This window comes from Mastomys coucha, chromosome X (assembly GCF_008632895.1).
Source record: "Mastomys coucha isolate ucsf_1 chromosome X, UCSF_Mcou_1, whole genome shotgun sequence".
In the NCBI taxonomy this organism is placed as follows: domain Eukaryota; kingdom Metazoa; phylum Chordata; class Mammalia; order Rodentia; family Muridae; genus Mastomys; species Mastomys coucha.
Window position 1 is genome coordinate 4,752,741 of NC_045030.1, and position 8,798 is coordinate 4,761,538.

Below are 8,798 nucleotides of genomic sequence, written 5' to 3' on the forward strand. Positions count from 1 at the left end.
AACAGATTTCAGTGTATAATGGCCCTGGTTGTCCTGGAACTGGATCTGTAGACCAGGCTGGCCTTGAGCTCACTGGTCTGCCTGCCTTTGTCTCCTGAGTGCTAGGACTAATGGCTTGGACCACTACTGCCCAGAATGATTTTTCAGTAGCTCCAAAACATGTAAATAAAAGTCAGAATATCCCTAGCAAGCCAGAATCTGAAAAGCTATGAAATGGCTTATTAAGGGCTTGTCTTCCAAACTGCACTCACCTGAAAATTGATGTCACACAAAGAGCAAAATGGTCTCTGTGTGCTTGCCATTTTCTAAAAGAGACTACAAGGGATTCAGAGTTTAGCTCTAACCTGTTCATCTGTTTCAGACAAGGGACTGCTTGACACCAGGCAGTGTTATGAAATAAGGTTGGATCATCATTTTTCTCCTCCAACACACACACACACACACACACACACACACACACACACACACACAAACCTCCTCTTCACTCCACCTGTCTCTTCCAGTAAACTCTCCAACTCAGAGAATTTCGCCTACAGCCCACCCAAACAATGCTGCCTCACCACATCCTACTTCCCTTCACATACATTTACTGTGGGTACCACAAGCAAGTAGGAACCATCCTCATCCAGGGTTCATTTTGTGTATCTGGTAAGATTTGGATACATTTTCAATCACTGAATGAGAGCTGCCTTGGAGGGTGTTTATTTTCTAACACTCTCTGTTTCCCTGTAAAACAAATCAAAACATAATATAACAAAAAAAAATGAAACTCCTAAGGTAAAGAATTGTGGATGCTTATGGAAGGCCTGACAGTATGCATTAGGATGGTGACTGTTAAGAGAATATGGGTTGGCTACCAGCTACAAAAAGTGGGTTTGGTCCTCTAACCTTCATGGGACATCAGTTCCATTTTCTGAGAATGATGGCTTAGCCAAAAGCATCGTTGTAATTGTAAACACAATAGACAGAGTACTGGGTTTTAGTTAGGGAACTTGTTGCAAGATGTAGTAAAAGGGATTATAAGAAACTATGTGTAGTACCTCTGTATCAGTATAAATTCCCTTTAAAAAGCACCTAGTCTTTGTTTTAATTTATCCCAGTCCCAAGAAACACATTAGCTCATAAAGACGACTCATTCCATTTCCAGACAGTGAGATATGGAGGAAACAGACCACTGGGACTCAAACAGATCTGAGGGTCTATCTGATTTTTCTACCAAGAGGTATGTAGCTTTGGATAACTTATTTAACTTCTCTTACCAACTCTTACCCTTCATAGCTACAGAAGAAGTATTCTTTAGTTATCTTTTATGATTCTATGAAGAAATGAAGTAGTCCAAGGGTAGCCCAACTTATGACATAAAATAGATAATAAAGATCAGCTGCCTTGGGAGCTCAAGAGATGGCTCAGCAACTAAGAGCATTGGATGATCTTGCAGAGTATCCAGGTGTAATTTCCAGCTCTATAACCTTCTGTAACTGTAGTTCTAGGGGGTCTGGTTCTCTACTGGCCTTCCTGAGCACGAGGCACATATGCAGTGCCCATGCATGCATGTATGCAGGCAAAACACTCATACATGCAAAATAAAGATAAATCAATCCTTTGGGGAAAATTAGCTGTTTTTGCTTTCCTTCCCCACACTCCTCTAACTGTAGGTGTCATCTCTGTGACTCATTTTCCATTTGAGTCTCTCTAGTTTTAACTTCCACAGAAGTAGAGAATAAACCCAGCCCTCTTCCCACTGATCTTAGATATCCCTTCTTTACTGAAATTCTTCTCCAAACACTGGGCCCCTCCCACTGGTCCTTATCTAGCCTGCTTCTATGGACTTCTACCCTCTGGTAATTCTGGAGCCTGTGGCTGGATTTCCCTCCAAGCAGATAGCTGGAATTCTGTACTTAACAAGGGCCAAATACATTGGTGGATTGTGTCCTTTTAATATGATTGCATGTGTACCAGAGTAGGTTCAGTATGACAAAAAAATCATTCTTTATAAAAACAACAACAAACCCCTGAAAACATAGGGAAAAAGATACTCCTTTCAGTTAGGAAAAAAGGACAAAAATGACTTTCTGCTTTATGATGAACTGTGTTTTCTCTTTTGCACATTTGTTGATGTTACGCTTGCCCCTTGCCCTCTAGGATTAAAAGTGTTGTCTGTTTCTCTTTATAATAAAAAATGTTTCATAGAAAGAATAGAAGATGTACATTATGTAGTGAGGTGGCCTTGTATTTCAGAAGGGCTTGAAGGTCTGTCCTTGCTGGTTGCCAAGAGATGGTTGGAGAGACATAGCCGGAGTTGGAAAGAACATGGAGTCTTGACATTTGAAATGGAAACTTCATAGTAGCATTCTTCTTTTCCCTGCTTGAAGCCTCTGTGTATTTCTTCTGCTCATTCTGCATCTGGCTGGAGAAGAAAATCACCCAATGAGAAATTTTGCTTTCACTTAACCATTACATAATGTCATGTATGTGAGTGTGTGTGTGTGTGTGTGTGTGTGTGTGTGTGTAGACATACATACCAAAAATAAGATTAGTATCTGTCTATGTCTATGTGCTATCACTTTGTTACTTTCCTAAAAATGTCCAGATTTTTTACAATAAGCATGTATATAAAATTACACTGCCAACGTTCCTTGCCTGGGGAAGAGATGAGCCATATCCATCCCTCCTCCTAAAGTCATAACAACAAACTAAAATATGATTCCTCATTGGTTCATCCTGGTGTGGTGTGGTGTGGTGTGTGTGTGTGTGTGTGTGTGTGTGTGTGTGTGTGCGTGTGTGAGTGTTACCAGAGACCCTTTTGGTCTTCCTTATGTAATGTAAGTGAGGGGTTACTGACAGGAGTGTGGGAAACCCCAGAACAGCTACACCAGAGACAGCTTCCCCATATCCATGTAAATGAAGACCCTTCCTCTAGTCTTCCCCAGTAGCTCTCCCTAAGAATCAGAGGCCACAGTGCAATTAGAGCTTAACTGCACACATGGCTGTGAGGAATGATTGAGTACTCAGGAGAAGGTGTCTCCACCCTCCCTGCCCCTGCCTCCTTCAATGAAAGGCGTATCCATGGTCTACAAGCCTCTTAATGTTAACCTCTCTCAAGCAAACCTAGCTGAGCTTGTGGAGATGGCAGCTGTTTTGCTGGGGAGATAGTGACATACAACAGATTACTACAAGGAAAGCAGGGGCAAAGGCCTGAGTCTATTTTCAGAAGAAAGGGGATAACTTTTTCTCCTTACAAAGTTATACAATCTTTGCTCATAAAGTAAGAACGAGCTGCAGTGTTTAACTCCTGGAGTCAGGACAAGCTTGCTGACTGACATCCTTCAGCTTTTAAGAAGCTACTAGGCAATGGAGACGTTAAAATTAAAAAATACAAAGGGCTTCCTTCTCCAATCCGTATGAGCTCATTGGCAACCAGCCAACTGCAGACTAACCACTAATAACCGTACACTCAACCTGTGGACTGGGAAGAAAAGAAATTTTTCTCTGGGACTAACTTGACCTGTAGGGCTTTATTTAGACTTAATCTCACTCCTTACTGGATCATGCACCATTGTCTATACAAAGAATCACAAATTCTCAGAGATGAGGGAACCTTAGAGGCCATTTAGTTCCAATCTGTATCCAAATTGCCAGAGCTCAATAATTATATAATCTGTCACTTGGGCTTTTCTAGGAATACAAGCCACGGTCACCCCCCAAAAATCCCAACCCTTTGCTGATATTCAGGAATACAAGTACTTGGCTTGGTACTTCTGTCTCCATTATGGGCTACAGAAGGGTCTACTGACCTATAGTGGCACCAGCACCTACAACATATCCCATTTACAGCTTCCTGGGCTACTGATAGCTACATGCCTGACATTGCTATGAATCTTCCCTCTGGTGCTGTTTCTGCCCCCTTTCATAGAGTGCATGCAAGTGGCTGCTGTCCAAAATACAGCTCTGTTCACTAGTTCAAGATAAGGAAACATCTATTTGGAACTGTCTTGCTATATAAGAACCAGATGGTAATGATTAAAATTAAATTAAATTAATGTTTGACAGTCCGTGAAGGGCATAAATTGCATGGTGTGTTGCTTGTCCAATCTGTCATCTTGTTTCTCTCAGCTCAGGTCAACAAACAACAGCTGAAAGCTCCCTCCCTGGTTCAAACAGTAGCTTATTTTTCTGCTATGGAAATGGCTGCTCAGTTTACTAATTCCAAGGCTTCCGTGCTACCAAAATCGTGATTAAGACACTTTAAAGAGCAGAGACTTCATCCTTACCACAGTGTCCAGCCACTATCCTGAACAAAGTAGCAACAATTATTGGTTATAATTCAGAAACTGGGAAATCTGAACCTGGCCTCAGAACAAACCATTGCCAACATCGCAAAGCAATTGTGACAACCTTCTTCCCTCACATGGCTTCTAGAATATGTGGGCAGTGCTGATGTGTTATCAAGTTGCAAACGAGTTTATGGTATCACATTTTGAAACCACTGATCCACCAGCTTTCAGATGTAAACTTTGTTCTTGCCCCGTGTGGTCCAGGGATCATTGGTCCAGTATTGCATTGTCTGTCTAGCTACTTAAATCCAAAGTAACATTTTAACCTTTGCACTTTTTCCCAAGAATGTTGTTGAAATTTCAGAATGCTCTGCACTTATTTTTTGAGGCAACAATCGATTTATACAAAAGCTCCATAAATAGTAGAAAAATCAGCTGAAGGTAGCCTTGGGGGCCGGAAGTGAGAGCGGTCAATCACCTTCTGGGCATCACTCCAGAGAAGAACACTGCTTGAACCTTATCATTCCAAGGGCAATTTCTGTCCCTCGCTTAGGACAACTCTGGAGGCCCATTATTTTTTTTTTTGACAAATTTTTATTGGATATTTTCTTTATTTACATTTCAAATGTTATCCCCTTTTCCAGTTCTCCCCCCCCAAAACTCCCTATCCCATCCCCCCTACCCTGCTTCTATGAGGGTGTTTCCCCACTCACCCACTGACTTCCGCCTCCCTGCCCTTGAATTCCCCTACACTACACTGGGACACCGAGCCTTCACCAGACCAAGGATTTCTCCTCCCATTGATGTTCGACAAGGTCATCCTCTACTACATATGAAGCTGGAACTATGGGTCCCTCCAAGAGTGCTCCTTGGTTGGTGGTTTAGTCTCTGGGAGCTGTGGGGGGTCTGGTTGGTTCATATTATTGTTCCTCCTATGAGGCTTCAGCTCCTTCAGTCCTTTCTCTAGCTCCTTCCTTGAGGACCTCATGCTCAATCCAATGGTTGGCTGCGAGCCTCTACCTTTGTATTTGTCAGCCTCTGGCAGAGCCTTTCAGGGGACAGCTATATCAGGCTCTTGTCATCAAGCACTTCTTGGCATCAGCAATAGTGTCTGGGTTTGGTGACTGTATATGGGATGGATCCACAGGTGGGGCAGTCTCTGGATGGCCTTTCCTTCAGTCTCTGCCTGTTGGGTCTTGTCTCTCCAGTTACCACCAGAACACTTTCTCATTGCACTGTGGTCTCTGTTCTAGTGCCATATCATCATCGCTTTTTCATCTTTCTTTATAAAAGATCACACATGTTTTCCCTTCCCCTGGTCTCACTAACAGAGCTCCTGAACCCTGGCTCCTGCTTTTCAGTTCATTCATTTCTCCAATACTCCCATGTATGTGGGTGTGTGTGTATGTATGTATGTATGTATGTATGTATGTATGTATGTATATATATATGTATATATACGTATATATATGTATATATACGTGTATGTGTGTGTATATATGTATATATATATATACAATACACATACATATTCATAGATTGTTTTGAGTCAGTTTCCACTCTAGAATATAACTTCTGCAATATCTGAACATGTGATATATCTATTTCTTGTTTTGGCTCTACTACTTAGAGAATTGCCTAGCACAAATACAAAGATGCACATTATCTGCAAATGAGTGAATGATTGGTTGCCTGGAAACATAGCTACTTCTTTTGACTTCAGCTGCCTCCTCTCCAGGCACATGCCAAGAATGAGTATGCCAGGATAGTGTACCAGTCTATAGAGTAGGTTTTGGAACTGTACCAACCAATTCACTTGATAAGCAGCTTCATAGCTCAAAAGGGATGCCTAACATTGCTCTGAGGACTTTTAACAATATATAATAGTCATAATAGTTAAAAGAAGTAGACACTACCTTTCTAGTCTTAAAACTGAAGAAACTGAGGAATAGAGAGATGATAGTTTGCCTCAGTCACATAATCCAGCAAACTACTATTTGTCTCCAGAATCTCTGCCACTTAGCAGCTGTATAATTTTGAGTAAGTTATTTCCAAAACTGGCTTATTTGTCCCTAAAATGGGTACATTAATGTCTACCATGAGTAAACTGCAAAAGTATTTCATGAGATTATATATGTAAATTGCATAGGCACTTAGTCAATGTCAAGGTTAGTATCCATAATGCTCGTTCAATTGCTGTAATTTTCCCTGAATTGCAATGAATTTAAATTGTATTTATTATTTTTAATGTGTGTATGCATGCACGTGTGAATGTACATGTGTGTGTTGGGGGGTGTAGGCATAATTTTTTCCAATCTACTTTAACAAGGGTTCACCTTCTCCTCCAGACCACCATCCACCAGAGATAGTGGAAGAGAAAATTTGTTAGTACACAGGAGAAGTAGACTTGTTTAGAAATAGTTCTTTGGGGATGAGTTAAATCTTCATTGTCAGGATTTCAGCAGTTCAGTCCAGTAGTGAACCCCAAATACATATCAGCATCTGCTGTCCAGGCCTCCTGGCAGACACCACACATGAACCAGCAAGGACAGTTCAATCCAGAAGAAACCACAAGTCTTACCAACTAGCCTAAAGCAGCAGGGACCCCAGGAGAAGTTTTTTGGTAAGTTTTTCTCTAAAGTGTCACCACAAATGGAGCTCAGCAACAAAGTGTAAAATGGGACAGTCCATGTGTATCTTGTGAAGAATAGTGAGGCAGAGCAAAGCAAACCAATGCTCATGCCCCCACTGTCTGTGGGATCGTATTTATATTCTGTCCGAACATCATGCTTCTTTTCAAGTGTTTGCTATAACAAAACATTCTTTCACCTATGTCTTCTTCAAGAAAATAGTCTTTCACATGCCTGCTTTAGCAAGAAATCCTTTTACCTATGTGCCCCAGCAAAACACCATTTGACATAACTGACTTTTCAAACAAATCAGAAGTTTCCACTTCAGGGGGTATCAGAGGACAAATTTGTGAAGTCAGTTCTTCCCTTCTACCTTTACATGGGTTCTGAGAATTGAACTCAGGTCTTCAGGCCTGCATATGAGTGTCTTTACCTGCTTAGCTGTATCACTGGCCCATTTTTTTTGTCGGGGGATGGGTGTTGAGACAGTGTCTTACTATGCAACACAGACTGATCCAGAACTCATAGCAATCCTCCTGCCTCAGCCTCACAAATGTTTTGAGGAAAACCTGAGCCATCATTCCTAGCTTGTCTGCTTTGATATTTTCTATATTGTCTGCTTTACTGTTGCTAAACAACTTGGGTAATATGTTCATCCACTGTTGTAGTTCTCCACACACACCCCAAGTCTGTAATCACCCCCATTTGGACAAGATTCCTAGGTTTTCATCAACTGCTGTCACTCACATAAAGCAAAGCCCAGCTTCGAGGGAGTGTACTAGTTTGGGCTGTGCAGATCCCCCTACAGTAAAGTCCATGGTATCCCAACTGTGAGGGAAAAAATGACAGTAGATCTCCCTCAGTCCATAGCTCAATTAAAGGCTGTCTCAACTGAAAACAATAACTGGAGCAATCAGGTAGTTTCATCAGTTTCTGGAGTGACCATATATGGTGACATACAGATATAGGAATATAAATTTCCACCCATCTTGGCCCAACTCAAGATAATTCTGAGGCAACATTCTAGCTCCAGAGTGCCTTTGGGGGGGGCATTACTGAGACACTGGCACAACTGGCCTTCTTTTACCCTCTCCTGTTTCCTTATCTTTTTGTCTCCAGATGTTGATTCCAAGGGTGCAATCTTGAATAAACACACAGCCTCCTATACTATATCTCAAAATCAGATCCCCAGGAAAAAATACCCAGTAAGGAAGATGTGCCTGTCCAAGTTCATCTGCACTCATTGCATGGTCTCTGTATTCCCTGAGAGACTACGAAGTCCAGGCAACAAAATGGCCTCATAGGATCACAGCTCCCAGGCTACCTCAGCAACTCATCCCTAGTTATTGTTATGAACCTCTCCTCAGAGGCATGACTAGTCTAGTCTGCTTGCTTTCATGAACACATAAAGGAAGCTAGAAAAATGAGGCCCATGAATCAGTTCTTTTGTACAACTCATCACCTCAACCCAAGCCTACTTTTTCCTCGAGGAACTAAGATAGATGATCACAGGTTACCACACAACTCTGGTTCTTTGCTTTGACCTCCTGAGTCCTATGAGGATTTATCAACAAGCAACAAGCTCATTTAACTGTATGTCAGAAGCAGACAAAGAGTCAGTCATTACTGTGAATGTAAACAGCCAGGTGCTTCACACATCTTTAAAGAGGTATGATATATTTATAAATATGTCATTGAGCAGAGGTCAACCTCTATAATACCCCTTCGGGAACACCTAATCATATTTATTTGCTTTGACCATAAATGGTATTTTGATCTCAGTAATCATTAAACTTTTTGAGTTTTTAATGACCCATAAAATTGTAACATACTCCCTCCTGTGTGTACTTTTCTGAAATAGAACCATATGAAACTCAGTTTCCATTTGATCTTA